Below are 18,472 nucleotides of genomic sequence, written 5' to 3' on the forward strand. Positions count from 1 at the left end.
CACTTACGTCAGTCCGTCCCCATAAAACCCCTCATCCAGAGCAAACCCTATACTTCACTTCACATTGGGCCCAAGCCCAAACGCAAGTGGAAGCAGGGCCGGAGCCGTCCGACGTTTGAAGGGCTTCGTCGTCGTCATCTCCCTTTGTCACGCACGCAGGCCGCGTCGCGCCGTCAATCCCGCCTCGTACCTGCCCCGCAGGCTTGCCCCCCTTCTTCTTCACCAACTTTGGCTACGGGATGCCCCATCTACCTGTGGACCACGTTTCACGGTAGGTAGATTCCTTCTTGTCTTCTCTTCTCTTCAGATTCAGAATCCTGCAATGCAAGCCGTTGATTCTTTCGGTGCAGATCTGCTTATGCGTCCTTGGTCATCATAGCGATGAATATTGCAGTAAAAGGCGAGAACACACGGGGCAAGCCAAATTCGCTCTTCTGTTTCCCTTGTTCCACTAACTATTTCTCCACCTCCACCTACGCCAACGGCGAGCAATCTGCCATCACCCAAGCGATGGATAGAGCAGAGATGAAGGGCCGAACCTCTTATCGTGTATATACACCCCAGATTCCTCACAACAACACCCATCGGGACGGTTCTATTTACAAGAGACACTCTTGTTTTCTACGTCTATGGCCACTTATTACCCGACGTGATGAGAGTAAGTCATCCTAATCTCTTCCCTATCATAATCTGTAACGTGCTTTGGTTGATTTGATTGAAAATGCATTATCATGTTTATTTTTAAAAACTGCAAAATACTCCCTCTCTGTGAAGAAATACAAGATCGTTTAGCTCACTATTATATGAATTAGCAAAAAGCAAAGTATTTTCAAGTTGAATGTTTATCTAAAATTTTTGGATAAAAATTTCTTGATATATCATGCATGGTTAAGGTCTTAACACTAGTTAACAAACTAAAACTATTTTTATTACATAAATATCTGCCAGTTTTACCCATAAACGAACAAGCTCTGACTCATAAAGTTGAAAGACATTATGCTTATTTTAATTATGTTCTCTAATCAAACACAAGTATGTGTTGGTAGATCGTAATTTTAATTCTACTTGTGAGAGATATTGTTTAATTCACTATTTGTTGAAATATAATATACGTAGTTTTGCTTTATGAAGCACAACTAGAGCCAATGATGTCCTCGCAGCCCATGAATTGCTCCCCGAATCGGGAAAAAGTGAAATACATTGTGTAACTGAAATGTTGCAGATTTTCTTATTAAAACAGGCTAAAACTAGTACCAACGTCGGCTTGGTACAGATAGATGGATATATAGCAGTGCAGGATTTTGATGATTCATTGCTTAATTATGTTGTCAACTGCAGCAGAGATGATCCCATCGTTGTGGAACAGGTGCACATATTTACATGTATGCAATTAAATTTAGCATTGGATTCTTTTAATAATGGAGCTCAATCTCGGCATGATATGCATAAAGCACTAGTAGAAAACCCGGTTTCACACCCGGTTCGTTTGGGCCATTAGCCCCGATTCAGGAACCGGGACTAATGCTAGCCCCGGTTCGGCCCCGAACCGGCGCTAATGGTCCTCCACGTGGCGGGGCTGGGAGCAAGGGGTGAGGGGTATTAGTCCCGGTTCTTATTACAAACCGGGGCTATTGCTTCACTGCCTTTTTTTAGCACTTTTTAGGGTTTAGGCTTTTGCAGTAAATTGGATGGGGGCTATTTTGCTGCCCCTTTTTTGTTTGCTATTTTTCCATTTATTTGTTTTGGGAACTTTTTAATTTTTGTTTTGCACTAAATTGGATGGTACATACACAGCAATAAAGGAACAACTATATTGCACATCATTGTCATGAATATATTACACCATCTCATTTGTGGTGCTTTGTCGAACATATTATAAAATGTAGACACGAGTTACATGCACACATGCATATATTTTACACTCTAACATTTCACTTCAACCGGCGGGCAATAGTATTCCCCCTTCAAATCTAGGACCTCTGCGTCTAAGGATCCGGCAATTTCCTCTTGAATTGCTCGTACGCGTTCCTGTGGTAGAAGATCGTCCCGCAACCGTTCGATCTAATTTAAAGTAGGGGTCGATATATATCAATGAAACCGAACACAATTGGTGATAATAAAATAAAGTTGTGAGTATTGTTTATCGTACTTCAATTTTTTTTAAGTCCCGATTTTTGCCCGTCTCATGGATCGTCTGGTGAATGAACTTGCAAACATAGTATCCACATAAATTGTTCCCGTGTTCCTGCCTCAAGCACTTTACGAGAACAAAGTTCAATCAAAAACATAATCAAGCATGATAATGGTATTGAAACTAGAATAAAGAGATGTGCGGGTCTAGCTAGTAGTACTTACATCCATTTGTTTAAATGTAAGCTCTGGCTTTGAAACACCCCGACACTTGGCGGTGAACCGTTCCCAAGCCCTGCCAAGAAAAGGAAATGATAAAGGAGTTCCATATTAATTACTTGCTATCAGGAAATGAACGAAAACTTTTCGATATAGTGCCATAATGATTGAAATTACCTCTCGAGGCATTCCTGCATGTTCGCCCAATCAGTGAGGGGTTTGCATTTTGGGTCCATGACTTTTACTAGTCCATCGTGAGGTACAATGATTACCAGTTATGCAATCTTCGCATTTTTATTGGTAGCTCATTGACTAACTCAGGTTTGACGAGTGGAGACCCGTGTCGATACGGTTATGCTACGTCAGCGAAATCTTGTATATGGTTTAAGTACCGAACAATAGACATGCCATGAGCCTTGGTCGCTTCTCCGTACAGTGCAACAAACTCCAGATTGATATCAGCTGTTTCATCATACCTCTGCTCGGCAGCAGCTCCGCTCGAGCACACCTCTATATCAGAATACACTTTGAACGGGGACACGTCGGGAACTCTTCATCGGCGATCGTCGGGGACTCCTTTGACAACCGTCAGGCACTCCTCTGACGATCGTCGGGGTCTCCTCATCGACTATCCTCGGGGACTCCTCCGACGATCGTCGGGGACTCCTCACCAGTGATCGTCGGGAACTCTTCACCGACGATCGTCGGGGACTCCTCTAACGATCGTCGGGGACTCCGCACCGACGATCGTCGGGGAATCTTCACCGGCGATCGTCAGGGACTCCTCTAAGGTTCGTCGGGGACTCCTTCATGATCGTGAGGGACTCCTCACCGGCGATCGTCGGGAACTCCTCCGAAGATCGTCAGGGACTCCTCACCGGCGATCGTCGAGGACTCCTCCGACGATCGTCGGGGACTCATCTCATCTAATCTCATTATGCAACAAAAAAAGCCAGAGCACATGCAAATTTTAACATTTGTTTGTCTATCTAAAAAACCTAAAAGAAATTCTATCATCTCATCTCATCTCATTTCTCTCACATTTCCACAAAACATCTCATCTCATCTTCGTAAGACATCTCATACATCTCATCAAAAAAAGAGCACATCTAAAAATGCCATACTTCTGACTAGAGGGGGAGGGTGCGGCGACGATGACGAGGCTCGGGGGAGGGCACGGTGACGATGGCACGGGTCCCGCAACGATGGCGGGGGCACGAGGTCGACGACGGTGTGGGCGGGACGGTGGCGTCAGGAGGAGCTCACTGGGGGCCCGGGGATGAAGCTAGCTGTGGAGGCCGGCGACAATGAGAAGCGGGCTCGGCGACGGGGAGGAGGGCGCGTGAGGAGGTATGGTGCGAGTATGTGGTCCGGCGCGAGGAGGTGGTCGTCGGTGCAGTCAGGCGAGAGGAGGAAGAAGGAACTGGCGATGTGGATTGGAAAAATTCCATCGACCAGCTTAAAAGTCCCGGTTTGGGGCTCCTTCGTCTCTTGGTTGTTCTTCCTCAATTCCCTCATCGGCTGGGTTAAGGTATTGTGTGCACTCATCATTTGCTTTTTCATTCGTTTCGTTTCCACAACGTATCATGTCGTACAGGACATCCTGTTGATCATGGTCTATGTCTCTACCGTCCATAGCTTAACTAACCGACAAAAAGATAAAACAATTTAGTGTTCACTTTAGCTAGCAAGATCATCATGTATATATAATATCACTAATACATCGAATAATCCACTTAAATAATGCATCATCCTATAATCCACTTAATATTATCAAATATATAAACTCGAATACATCAATAATACATCCCTCAAATAATATCTAACTGATCAACCAATAAAGAGTTGCCGCTGTACCGAGGCGCGGGCGGTGGACACCCAAAGAGCAGGAACCATCACCGGATCATAGCTCGGGTGAGATCCCTGAAGAACCTGTCAGGTATTAGAGAACCTGGCTTCCAACGCCTCCATGTAGCGATGGACGTGCTCGTCCTCCTCCCTCACACGGCGACGTACCTGCTCCTCGGGGGCCGGCAGCCTCGGCACCGAAAGTGGCCCACGCGACTTCCACCAAAGAAGCTCCGGGTCGACGAGGGAGCCCGTTTTCTCACCAAGTTGCGTGCCCTGGAAGGTAGCTCCTCCGAGTGCTAGCCAGGCGGAGTCGAGTCCCGCACATGCTGGCGCCTCTCAAGCAGGTGATCGCCACCGAGTCGATGACGAGGATGCGGGCCAGGCATCGTACGTCAACGTCGAGAACCAATTTTACAATTATTTCAATTCCTACTATTTAATAAACTTTTCTAAACTTTTACTGCTAGATACGAGTAGCAACTATTTAATTAGGTTCAGCAAAAAACTTAACAAAAAAGAAAATATAGCTTATAGATAATAGTTGCTATGTTATATAATCCCCAATGATGCAATAGAGCACTCTAACTAATTTTTCCATAACTAATTTTTGCACTGCTCGTCGGGGATTTTTGCATAACTAATTTTTGCAATAGAGATGGAAGTAATGTTTGCACTGCTAACTAATCCCTCTACTATTTTTTGTCTGCACCTTCTCATGGGGTAGCCTGAGCGCGGGGGTGCACGGCACCGGCGAGGGGAGAGGATGGGGGCGCCTGAGCGCGGCGTGGGGAGAGGAGGGGGCGCCAGAGCGTAGCCCGATGGGAGGCAACTGGAGCTAGAGGAGGAGAGGGAAGAGTGACGGCGGAGCTCACCGTGGGAAGCAGAGGAGGGCTGGGGCGCAGCAGCTGCTCGTCCGCGGGCAGGTGGAGGAGGCGCAGGCGGCCGACGTAGGTGGCGGCGACGATGAAGACGGATTCGAGGGCGGCAGCGACTCCGGCAGCCTGGCGGCGCCGGGGGCAGGAGCGGCGTTGGCAACGGGATCGAATGGAGACAGGGGAGAGATCAAAATTTCCAAACTGCCGCTTATATAGCCCCACCTTTAGTCTCGGTTGGTGGCTTCAACCGGGACTAAAGGTACCTCTATAGTCCCAGTTTATGCCATCAACCGGGACTAAGGCTCATTTTCGGCAGGCCGAATGGCGGGAAGCAAAGGACCTTAGTCCCGTTTGGTGGCTCCAAAGTTTGACAGTTCGCATGGTATCATCATTTAGCATGTGCTAAAAAATTGAGAGGGTTACGGCAAAAACTGGATGCACTTCGTGTACAAATCGTACAACCTCTTTCGAAGTATCATAGTTTCATACGAAAACTCATCTGTTACAAAGGGCTTTCATTTCTTCAACTTATTTGAACTCCAGACTTTTTGTGTGTTCAAAATGCATCATTCAAAGTCACATCATCAATTTTCAACCCTTTCTGACATCATTTGGTATTTTCCATGCATTTACTGATTCTTTGAGCTAAATGACCCTCAAACTGAAAAACACTACAAATAAAATCTGAAAAGGTTGAAAGTTGGCATGGTATCATCATTTCACCCATATAGCATGTGCTAAAAAGTTGAGAGGGTTCTTTTTGTAATTTTTAGGTTATTTTAAATGGGTGTTTTAATCAAAAACGGATTTTGTTATTTTAGTTTGCTATTAAAGTTTCTAACAAAAAAAGTACTTTATGAAAATTGTTTTTGCTATTAATATTTTGAACAAAAAATACTAGTTGATTTTGCATAAATTTTATATAATTTTAATGTCAAAAATACTAGAGGTTTATAAAATCTTTTTAGTTGATTATTTTTGCTATTAGAGTTTTATAAAAGCTTTTTAGTTGATTCTTTTTGCTATTGAAGAATATTATAGTTTTGTTTTAGTTGATCATAACAGAATATTTTAATTGATTATTTTAGTTCATTCTTTTTGCTATTAGTAGAATATTTTAATTGATCATAACAGAATATTTCAATTTTAGGGTCATTAGTTTGTACCAGCAAATGAAGCGTGCTATATATGTGATCGAAATGCATGAAACAATGAAAAGTAGGAAATGAAGTTAGAAAGGTTTAAACCATTAAAATTTGGAAACTAATAGCACAAACAGAAACTAGAGATAAATTGGTCCAAGCAGTACATAATAATACTCGTCCAACCACTACATAATAATAGCTAGCACACATATATATACAAGTGTTCGCCGTTGTCAACACTACTCGTCTGAATGAGAAAGTCCCCAAACTCGTGGTGCTGGTGCTGGTGCAAGGTGACGCTGGCTATAGTTCATGATTCGAATCTTGCGGTACAACTCATATGAAACGTATACATCTTTTGCTGCATACTCAATGCTGATACCGTCAAGTGGGGTCCTCTCCCACTTTTTGTGATGATACCTTGGGAATTTGGTCTTCATATCAACGTACTCCTCGTCGATCAAGATGACTGCCATATGATCCATCGAAGTCCTCTCATGTTCAACCTTGAATTTGTCTTGGATATCAATGTGGCAGTCAGCTGGTATCTCAATACTGAAGCTGTGCCTCATCTTGAGCTTGTCGTAAGTTTGGTTGTTGACTTGATATCTCGACTCGACTGGTTGGCACATCAAATGACTTATGGACTAGTTGCTGGTTACCCTCGACTAGTCTTGCCCTTTAAGTGGAGTGGCTCAAAATTAGCCCATGGGTTTCTCTTAAAAAAATAGGCCATTGCCGGGTTGAAGAAATGTGGGCCTTAGTTCATCCTTTGAAGGGTAGCCTCTTCGATGCAACCACATAAACTCCCATCTCAAGTCATCTCCTAGGTGTTGCTAACCTCACCCTTGGCAAGTGAGGCGACCTGGCCTGAACAATGACTGTTTTGTTGACACCCTCTACCTATGAGTGTGCTTGAGGATGCACCTAGCAATGTTTATACTCTTTTTCGCCGCCCAACATTGTGTACCCCTTAGCGCATCGACTTCATCCCTTGCCCCCTAGTCTATAGACAACGTGGCACGCTTGGCGACCACTCCGCTTGTTTGCACTGAATGCATCGTGCTTGTAGATCCTCAGCTTTGCCCTACTACATTGCCAGCATGGAATGTCGTGCCGTCTTAGACCCTCTTAATCCCCATCGATCTTGATACATCTCCATCGTATCTGCTTTTCCAAACTCTTTTGCCCTTGTTTTGGACTCTAATTTGCATGATTTGAATGGAACTAACCCAGACTTACGTTGTTTTCAGCAGAATTGCCATGGTGTTGTTTTTGTGCAGAAATGAAAGTTCCTCGAACGTCCTGAAAATTTACAGAGAATATTTCTGGAAAATATGAAAAATACCTACGCAAAGATCCACCGGAGGGGACGGGCTAGTGGGCCACAAGCCCTGTGGCCGAGGCCTCCCCCCTGGTCGCGGCCACCAGGCTTGTGGGGCCCACGTGGCTCTGCCGCCCCCAATTCCAGCGCTATTTATTCCCTTTCGTCCCTGAAAAAATCAAGAGAGAAGATTTCATCGCGTTTCACGATCCAGAGGCATCGCCACATCTCGTTGCATGATGAATGTCATCCAACAAGTCGTCGATCCATTGCCTACGAGTTTGTCCCAGTACTACTGTTACTTGCTCTGCTGCTACTGCTGTTACTACTGTTGCTGCTACTGTTACTTGCTGCTACTGTTACTTGCTTTGTCCTGCTGCTGCTGCCACTATTGTTGCTACTACTGTTACTTGCTCTGCTGCTACTGCTGTTACTACTGTTGCTGCTACTGTTACTTGTTGCTACTGTTACTTGCTACTGCTGTTACTCGCTACTGCTGCTACTTGCTACTGCTGTCACTACTGATGTTCCTTACCACTGTTGTTACTCGTTGCACTGCTACTACCTGCTACAATACTTTTCTGGCGCCATTGATACAACAGTTAGGAATAGTCTACCTCGTCAATAGATCGTTTCTGGCACCGTTGCTATCATACTACTTTTGCTGCTTATATCCTGCTTGCAGATACTAATCTTTCAGGTGTGGTTGAACCGACAAATCAACTGCTAATACTGGAGAATATCCTTTTACTCCCATCGTGTCGAACCAACAAATTTGGGTTGAATACTCTACCCTCGAAAACTACCATGATCCCACACGCTGGTGGGCCATTGCAAGACAATTGCTAATTGTTGAGCAACTGGAAGCAGTTCTTTTCTGGTGCCATTGCCGGGGACTGCCAGCAGCTCTTTTCTGGCGCCGTTGCCGGGGAGGGATAGCTATATTCTCTGAGTCACTTGGGATTTATATCTGCAGATCACTATGAATAATCTCAAAGATCCAAGAACCAAAGTCTTGCCCTCAACTACGAGGGAGGTAAGGAACTGCCATCTAGCTCTGCACTTGATTCACCTTCAGTTATGAGTAAGTTTGCGACTCCACCTCCTGCTAGAAATCTTGATATGTTGCATGTGCTAGATAATGCTAGAGATGCTACTGCTATTGATGATGCTTATGATGCTACTATGCTTGATACTATGTCTGATACTGCTAGAGATGCTATGCCTGATACTGCTATCCATGATGCTATGCTTGATACTGCTTTGCTTGATGATACTATGTCTGATACTGCTAGAGATGCTATGCCTGATACTCCTATCCATGATGCTAGAGGTGCTATTTTGCCTGATGATGCTATGCTTGATATTGCTAGAGATACTACTTTTCCTGATATGCCACTAGGGGTATTCCTTGATGCTCATATTGCTAGAGTTACTGCCAATGCTCGTGATGCTTCTGAAACTGCCGATACTATAGAGATAGAACCTGCTTTTGCTCCTTCTAGATCTAGCTCTCCTAGATATGAATTGCCTGATATACCTGAGGGTTATGTTATGGAGGGAGAGATAGCTGAGGATTTTCTTGCGTGTAAGGATGCCTATGACGCTGAGAAATTACTTCTCAAGTGGAAGGAAAAATCTCTGAAAGCTAGGATGAAATATGACCCGATGTTTGCCACTTCACCTATCTTTATCACCGATGAGGATTATGGATTCTCTGTCGACCCTGAGATAATCTCTCTAGTCGAGTCTGATCCTTTCCACGGTTATGAGTCTGAGACGGTCGTAGCCCATCTTACCAAACTACACGATATAGCCACCCTTTTCACTAGTGAGGAGAAGATCCGCTACTACTATATCCTTAAGCTGTTTCCTTTCTCTCTAAAGGATGACGCTAAAGCCTGGTTCACTTCTCTTGCTCCTGGATGTGTGAGTAGTCCCCAGGATATGGTCTATTACTTCTGTGAGAAATATTTCCATGCCCATAAGACGCAAACTGCCTTGCAGGAAATATAGAACTTTGCTCAACTCAAAGAAGAGAGTCTCCCACAAGCTTGGGGGAGGCTCATCCAGCTACAGAATGCTTTGCCTGATCACCCTCTTAAGAAGAACGAGATACTTGATATCTTCTATAACGGACTTACTGATGCCTCTAGAGACCACCTAGATAGTTGTGTCGGTTGTGTTTTTAGGGAACGAACTGTAGAACAAGCTGAGATCCTACTGAATAACATCTTGATCAACGATAATGCTTGGACTATTCCCGAACCACCTCCTAAGCCAACTCCTAATAAAAGAGGTATTCTATTCCCCAGTCCCGAAGATATGCAAGAAGCCAAGAAATCTATGCAAGAGAAAGGCATTAGATCTGAAGAAGTCAAAAATCTACCGCCCATCGAAGAGATCCATGGTCTCGATAACCCGATACAAGTAGTCGAGGTGAATTCTCTGCGTAGATTTAATGAGAGTGATATTCCTTTTGACAAATCTGCTAGCCTATGCCTTGATGAATTTGACAACTTTGTTGCCAAACAACAGAGTTTCAATGATTATGTTAGCAGACAATTGGAACAAATTACTCGTATGCTTAGTCATTTAAGTGCTTGTGTAGACAGAAATGTCAATGATCTGAAGCTTCTGAGTAAACATGCCTCTATGATTACTACTCAGTTAGAACAAGTACTTAAAGCTCAGAATGACTTGCTCAATGAATTAAATGACAACTCTGTCAGAGTCATTACTAGAGGAGGCAAAATGACTTAGGAACCTTTGTATCCTGAAGGCCATCCTAAGAGAATTGATCAAGATTCTCAAGGAAATAATGTTGATACACCCAGTCATCCTAAGAAGAAGAAGGATGATAGAAACCTACATGTCAGTTCACCAAATACTGTCACACCTGAAGAACCAAATGATATTCCTGCGTCTGATGCAGAAACACAATCTGGTGATGAACATGAACCTGGTGACAATATCGACAGCGATGTTCATAATAATGCTCAACCTAGCAATGATGAGGATGTGGAGATTGAACCTACGGTTAATCCTGATAACCCACAACCTAAGAGATACGATAAGAATGACTTCACTGCTAGGAAGCATGGTAAAGAAAGGGAGCCATGGGTTCAGAGACCCATGCCCTTTCCTCCTAAGCCATCTAAGAAAAAGGATGATGAGGATTTTGAGCGCTTTATTGAAATGTTGAGACCCGTCTTTCTGCAGATGCGGTTAATTGATATGCTCAAAATGTCTCGATATGCCAAGTACATGAAAGATATCGTGACTAATAAACGGAAGATACCAGATCTTGAGATCTCCACCATGCTCGCCAATTACACTTTCAAAGGTGGAACTCCTAAGAAACTTGGTGATCCCGGAGTGCCCACTATACCTTGCTCCATTAAAAGAAACTACGTAAGAACTGCCTTATGTGACCTTGGATCAGGTGTTAGTGTTATGCAGCTCTCTCTTTATCGTAGACTTGAACTGGATAAGTTGACACCCACTAAAATCTCTCTGCAAATGGCCGACAAATCAACTGCTTTCCCTGTCGGCATTTGCGAGGATGTGCCTGTTGTGGTTGCTAACGTTACTATCTTAACGGACTTCGTTATCCTGGATATTCCTGAGGATGATGCCATGGCGATCATTCTTGGAAGACCATTCTTAAACACCGCAAGGGCTGTTATAGATTGCAGCAAAGGCAATGTCACCTTCCATGTCAATGGTAATGAGCATACAGTGCACTTTCCGAAGAAACGATATCAAGTACATTGCATCAGTGCTATCGAAAAAAGTTCATCGATTCTTATTGGGAGCTTTGAATGCCCTATTTCTCGTGTTAAGATGAAGTATGATTTGCTTGTTGGGGAGATTCATATCCCCATTGAGGTGACTTAGTGGCTATTCGACAATTCTCCGTTTCCTTTTGGGATTCGAAAAAGTTTTGTCATGAGGATTTGATCAACCCCATTGACGGATTTCTTTCGATGACCATGAAATGGATGAATCAAGGAGTCACATACCTCTATTTTAAACTTTCACTTTCTGTTGCTTAGAAGAAAAATGATAGATTTAGTTTAGTTTTTCCTGTTTTCTGTATTAGCGTCGTGGAGAAAAGTACCCCAAAAATAAAAGTTCTCCGATGGTCCTGAAAATCAAATATGATTTTTTCTGGATTTTTAAAAAAATACTGGGATTGAGAGCTCGCCTAGGGGCCACACCAGTGGGCCACAAGCCCTATAGCCGCGGCCTCCCCCCTGGCCGCGGCTACCAAGCTTGTGGGGCCCACAGGGACCCCCTCCACTCATTCCAGCTCCCATCCTCTTCTTCTACCTCCAGAAAAAATCGTTTCGCAGCTCAAACCCATGGTCTTGCTCATTTGGCTGTGATTTTTGATCTCCTTGCTCAAAGCACCATTCTCCGAACAGTTTTGGGGAAATTACTCCTTGGTAAGTGACTCCTCCATTGGTCCAATTAGTTTCTACTCTAGTGCTTTATCCTTCGCGTATTCTTGCTACCTTGGTGACCCTGTTCTTGAGCTTGAAATGTTGATTTTAGCTGGTCCCAAGTAGTTTTAGCGCGTGATACGGTCTCTAGGCACTAGTAGGAGTAGTTGCTACAAGGTGTGGTTGGTCTTTATTCACTTTTCTCTTGAATTTCAAAAATTTCAGCAAAAAGAAATTATGTTCAGGAGGAAGTTTCATGGTGGTTCCTCAAGTAAGAAGGGTCCCCGTCTTTCTATTCGGGAGCCCGGTCCTTATCAACTAAGGGACGCACCAGAACAACCATGTGAATGGCCTTCCGATGAGTTCATGATCAAAGCAGGCTTCAAGGATGAGTTTGATACACTTGTCCGCAATGCCGGGTTAGAAGAATTCCTCTCAGATAAATGTGAACAGTATGCTATGCTCACTGCCTCTTTCGTGCGTAGATTTAAATTTTCAGTTGGTCGTGACTCATCCATACTGTTTTATCTGTATGATAAATCCTACACCATGGATTTGGAGGATTTCAATAGGATTTGCAAGATACCCGATGGGGGTAGTCTTAATGATCCTGCTAAGTCTTCGGTTAGAGATTTTGTCTCTAGTATAACTGTTGGAGAAACTAGAGACATGATGCAAGCTACCATAGGAAGCATTCATTTCCCTGCCTTGCACTACTTTGCCCTCTTCATAGGTAGATGCATTAACGACAAGGTTGAACATTTTCACCTATGCGCATCCGACCTTAGTATCCTTAAGAGCGCAGTGACGGGTGATAAAAGCTTCAACATGGGAGCTATTATAGCAAGGAGGCTGAATAAGAATGCTATTGATGGGGATTTCTTTGGCGGCATCTATGCCACTCGCATGGCAAATTTTCTTGGAGTACCCATCCGTGCAGGAGATCCCCCGCTCCATACAACTTTCATTGACCGCGTCGCTATGACACGCTACCAGTTCCTTGAGAGGAATGATGAATCCCTCCTACCGATTGATATTTAACCGGCAGCGTGTTTTCCATATTACCCTTCCTGCTCCTGCTTTCTTTGACTTTCAGGTAAAACGGAGATACTACATGACCACACGAGAGGCAGAGGAGTATGAGAGGGAGGCGACGGCTGCTCGTCTCCGTGAGGCAGCTATTCAGGCAGTGGCTGCAGCGCTCCCGTATAACCCCGATTATGATTTTGGGTTTCGCCAGGACCGTCCTTGGCAGTAGACCAAGCTATGCCAAAAGCCTAATCTTGGGGGAGTACGTGTTTGCACCAACTTTACATTCATGCTTATGCTTTCACTTTGTTAGTCGGTGTTTACACTTTGCCACTGTATTATCCATGCTAGTTTATTTTTGTTTTGTGTCCTTTTGAGAAAACCCAAAAAGATTTTCCTTTCTTCTTTTGCTTGTTGGGAACTTTCCCGTGTAAATAGTTTTCTTTTTCTTTGAGTCGAGGTAGAAGACCATGGTTACAATGTTTAGTGGCTCTCGCATGCATATATGTTCATTTGTTAAAGAGACATATTACTTTGTCTTCTCCTTTGTGTTTGCCTGCAGATTCAGCTTAGTCCAACGCACGAGCACTCTTATTATCGTTCACATCGTTCGATCGTGCAAGTGAAAAGCAATAATGATGATATATGATGAAGTGACTGAGACTGGAAAAGCTGGTATGAACTCTATCTATTTTGTTTTTGTAAATATGACTAGCTTGTCGTCCCAGATTCAGCTTTGTTGAGAGAGAACCATGTTTGCGATGACAACTTAGAGATCATAGTTTCTGATGCCATGCTTAATTAGCTAAGAGCTTATAATGGTTTGTCTTGAATGCCAACATAGATATTGAGTATGACTATGACTGGATCTTCGTTGCTATGAATTAGAATGTTTAGTCAGCCCTTGGTCTTTGAAAGTGCTCTGCATTTATGTTTTGCGGTCTCAGAAAGAGCTAGCGAGATACCACCTATTCATATTGCTTCATGCTTGTTTTGATTGAATTGTTGGTATATAAAACTCATTATTATTAGCTCGCTAGCTGATTATGCCATTGATATTAGTTTACCGTGAGACCTATGTGTCACTTGCTTATGTGGTTAACTTGTGATCTTGCTGAAATTCTCGTTATGAGTTAGACATAGTTGCAACAACAAGATCAAACAGAGTTTGTCAAAGTTTTTCTTTCTCTTTCAGTTTGTCAACTGAGTTGCTTGAGGACAAGCAAGGTTTTAAGCTTGGGGGAGTTGATACGTCTCCATCGTATCTACTTTTCCAAACTCTTTTGCCCTTGTTTTGGACTCTAATTTGCATGATTTGAATGGAACTAACCCGGACTAACGCTATTTTCAGCAGAATTGTCATGGTGTTGTTTTTGTGCAGAAATGAATGTTCTCGGAATGTCCTGAAAATTTACGGAGAATATTTCTGGAAAATATGAAAAATACCTGCGCAAAGATCCACCGAAGGGGACGGGCCAGTGGGCCACAAGCCCTGTGGCCGCGGCCTCCCCCCCTGGCCGCGGCCACCAGGCTTGTGGGGCCCACGTGGCTCTGCCGCCCCCAATTCCAGCGCTATTTAATCCCTTTCGTCCCGGAAAAAATCAAGAGAGAAGAGTTCATCGCGTTTCACGATCCAGACGCGCCGCCACATCTCGTTCTTGCCCTGGAGGGCAGATCTGGAGTCCGTTTTGGGCTCCAGATCAAGGAGATCGTCGCCATCGTCATCATCAACCTTCTTCCCTCTCCAATTCCATGAAGCTCTTCATCGTTCGTGAGTAATCTATTCGTAGGCTTGCTGGGCGGTGATGAGTAGGATGAGATCTATCATGTAATCGAGTTGGTTTTGAGGGGGATTGATCCTTAGTATCGACTATGTTCTGAGATTGATGTTGCTACTACTTTGCCTTGCTTAATGCTTGTCACTAAGGCCCGAGTGCCATGATTTCAGATCTGAAATTATTATGTTGTCACCAATATATGTGTGTTTTAGATCCGATCTTGCAAGTTGTAGTTACCTACTATGTGTTATGATCCGGCAACCCCGGAGTGACAATAACCGGAACCACTCCCGGTGATGACCATAGTTTGAGGAGTTCATGTGTTCACCAAGTGCTAATGCGTTGGTCCAGTTCTTTATTAAAAGGAGAACCTTAATATCCCGTAGTATCCATTTGGACCCCGCTGCCACGGGAGGGATGGACAATAGATGTGATGCAAGTTCTTTTCCCTAAGCACGTATGACTACACACGGAATGCATGCCTACATCACATCGACGAACGGGAGCTAGCCACATATCTCTCGTGTTATAACTGTTGCATTATGAATGTTATCCAACAAATCACCGATCCATTGCCTACGAGTTTGTCCCACTGCTACTGTTACTTGCTCTGCTCCTACTGCTGTTACTACTGTTGCTGCTACTATTACTTGTTGCTACTGTTACTTGCTGCTACTGTTACTTGCTTTGTCCTGCTGCTGCTGCCACTACTGTTGCTACTACTATTACTTGCTCTGCTGCTACTGTTGTTACTACTGTTGCTGCTACTGTTACTTGTTGCTACTGTTACTTTCTACTGCTGTTACTCGCTACTGCTGCTACTTGCTACTGATGTCACTACTGACGTTCCTTGCCACTGTTGTTACTCGTTGCACTGCTACTACCTGCTACAATACTTTTCTGGCGCCATTGATACAACAGTTAGGAATAGTCTGCCTCGTCAACAGATCGTTTCTGGCACCGTTGCTATCATACTACTTTTGCTGCTTATATCCTGCTTGCAGATACTAATCTTTCAGGTGTGGTTGAACCGACAAATCAACTGCTAATACTGGAGAATATCCTTTCACTCCCATCGTGTCGAACCAAAAAATTTGGGTTGAATACTCTACCCTCGAAAACTGACGCGATCCCACACGCTGGTGGGCCATTGCAAGACAATTGCTAATTGTTGAGCAACTGGAAGCAGTTCTTTTCTGGTGCCATTGTCGGGGACTGCTAGCAGATCCCGACTCCCAACAACATGCATAACCTGTGTTAGCGCTCTCTCCTCGGCGCAGACTTAGACACACATGTCTCTGTCTTGTCATATGGTTTCGGATGCTATAACTCATCCAACTGCTCGAGAACACTAAGTTTGGTCCCATTGGGCGGCCAAGGAAGATTAATAGGATTTTCTTTGTTGTCGAACCCTCACTTTCCTTACCTTTACTTGACGTAGACATGAACGACATTCATGCTGCTTGTGGATTATAATTTATTTAAGTGTTCTATTAGTGAGTAATAGGTATTTAAGGTAAAATCAACCAAAATAATTCTAGAGGCTTACTTCATGTAAGACATTATAATTACTTAGTAAAATGCATATGAGGATTCATACCACGAATTACCCAAACACACCAAAAAAATAGCACTTAAACTACAAAATGCCCTTCTCTCTGATTGTTGTCATAAGTGAAATGGTATCTTCACTTTTATACGGCCTCCTTGATAGAAAGGATGTCCAATTCATTTTTGGAGAATTCTAGTCCGCGTGAATTTTTCCTACCTTAGGGTTGCAAATCATAGGATTTTTTTCCTCTTAGGATTCTACTCCAACATTTTAGGAAAAAACCTATGCTTTTCCTGTCCACAATCAAACAGTCTTTCAGTCCTCTTATACTCAAGATGGCACAACACTTTAATCTTGTGCTTTGGTGTTACCACGTTTCGGGAATCCTGCAATCATAGAGGTCAAACATTTGATGTCTTGGTGATGGTGGCTCCACTTGATGATCTCATTTATGTCATTTTATGGATTTGTATATGCAATTCATGTGCTTTGGAAGATATTATGCAACAATGGGTTGAACCTTGCATATATTACGCAAGTTTGTGGGTAATTACCTCGGCATGATTTATTTAAGTTGTGTTATATTACCCTCATCAAGGACATGTATGATAATGTTGTGACAAGTGTTCGAACAAGTGATGGCGACTCTGATGACTTTTCGATTAAGATAGGACTGCATCAGGGTTTAGCTTTGAGCCCTTATCTTTTTGCCTTGGTGATGAATGAGGTCACAAGGGATATACAAGGAGACATCCCATGGTGTATGCTCTTTGCGGATAATGTGGTGCTAGTCGATGATAGTCGGATGGGGGTCAACTGGAAGTTGGAGTTATGCACGCAAACCTTGGAATCGAAAGGTTTTAGACTTAGTAGGACTAAGACTGAGTACATGAGGTGCACTTCAGTACTACTAGGCACGAGGATGAGGGGGGTGTTAGCCTTGATGGGCAGGTGTTGCCTCATATGGACACCTTTCGATGTTTGGGGATATCGATGATGATGTGAACCATCGAATTAAAGCAGGATGGATGAAGTGGCGCCAAGCTTCTGTCATTATTTGTGACAAGGGGCTGTCACAAAAGCTAAAATGCAAGTTCTATAGGACGACGGTTCTACCCGCAGTGTTGTATGGCGTTGAGTGTTGACCGACTAAAAGGCAACATGTGCAACAACTGGGTGTGGCGGACATGTGCATGTTGAGATGGATGTGTGGCCACACAAGGAAGGCTTGAATCCGGAATGATGATATACGATATAGAGTTGGGGTATCACCAATTCAAGAGAAGCTTGTCCAACATCGTGTGAGATGGTTTGAGCATATTCAGCGCAGGCCTCCAGAAGCCCCAGTGCATAGCGGAGGGCTAAAGCATGCTGATAATGTCAAGAGAGGCCGGGGTAGACCAAACTTGACATGGGAAGAGTCTGTAAAGAGAGATCTAAAGGATTGGAGCATCACCAAAGAACTAGCCATGGACAGGGGTGCGTGGAAGCTTGCTATCCATGTGTCGGAACCATGAGTTGGCCGCGAGATCTTATGGCTTTCACCTCTAGCCTGCCCCAACTTGTTTGGGCTAAAGGCTTTGTTGGTGGTGTTGTTGTTGTTGTTGTTGTTGTTGTGTTATATATGCAACTGAGTTATGTTTGCTGACAAAATATCTAAAATTGTTTTGCTTTCAAGGGTTTGGATTGTATGCTATCATTTATTTGAGATCTGTTGTCAACTGACTAGAAAGAAAAGTATATGCTTTAATATTTCCTATTACTTTACATGATGAGCTACTAAATAATAATAGTTTTGCAGGGTTCTCTTATTGAGATTACTGGCCCTAAGTGATACATCACAGTACTAGCCCTTGTTCTTGTTGAGTTTGACATGAGGATCAAGAAAGGAGAGCAAGAAGAAGATGATCTACAGCTAATAGATGGTGCAAAAGAGTATGGCGATCTACGCCCATCTGAATACCCATTCATGGATCGTATTAATGGAGATTGTGGCGCGGTTCACATCACTTTAGCCCTCGTTCGTTGGGCATTTGGGCCACAATAGATGTTATCATATCAAATGTGCAGTGTGGATTCGATTTATCTCTCAGATCGTTTGTTTTTAATATGGATGGGTGA

General features: G+C 43.6%; 1 pseudogene; it reads left to right on the plus strand.

Annotated features, from left to right (window-relative positions):
- Positions 1-381: 381 nt before the first annotated feature.
- LOC123396192 lies at positions 382-18,472 on the plus strand (annotated as a pseudogene).

This window comes from Hordeum vulgare, chromosome 5H (genome assembly GCF_904849725.1).
Source record: "Hordeum vulgare subsp. vulgare chromosome 5H, MorexV3_pseudomolecules_assembly, whole genome shotgun sequence".
In the NCBI taxonomy this organism is placed as follows: domain Eukaryota; kingdom Viridiplantae; phylum Streptophyta; class Magnoliopsida; order Poales; family Poaceae; genus Hordeum; species Hordeum vulgare.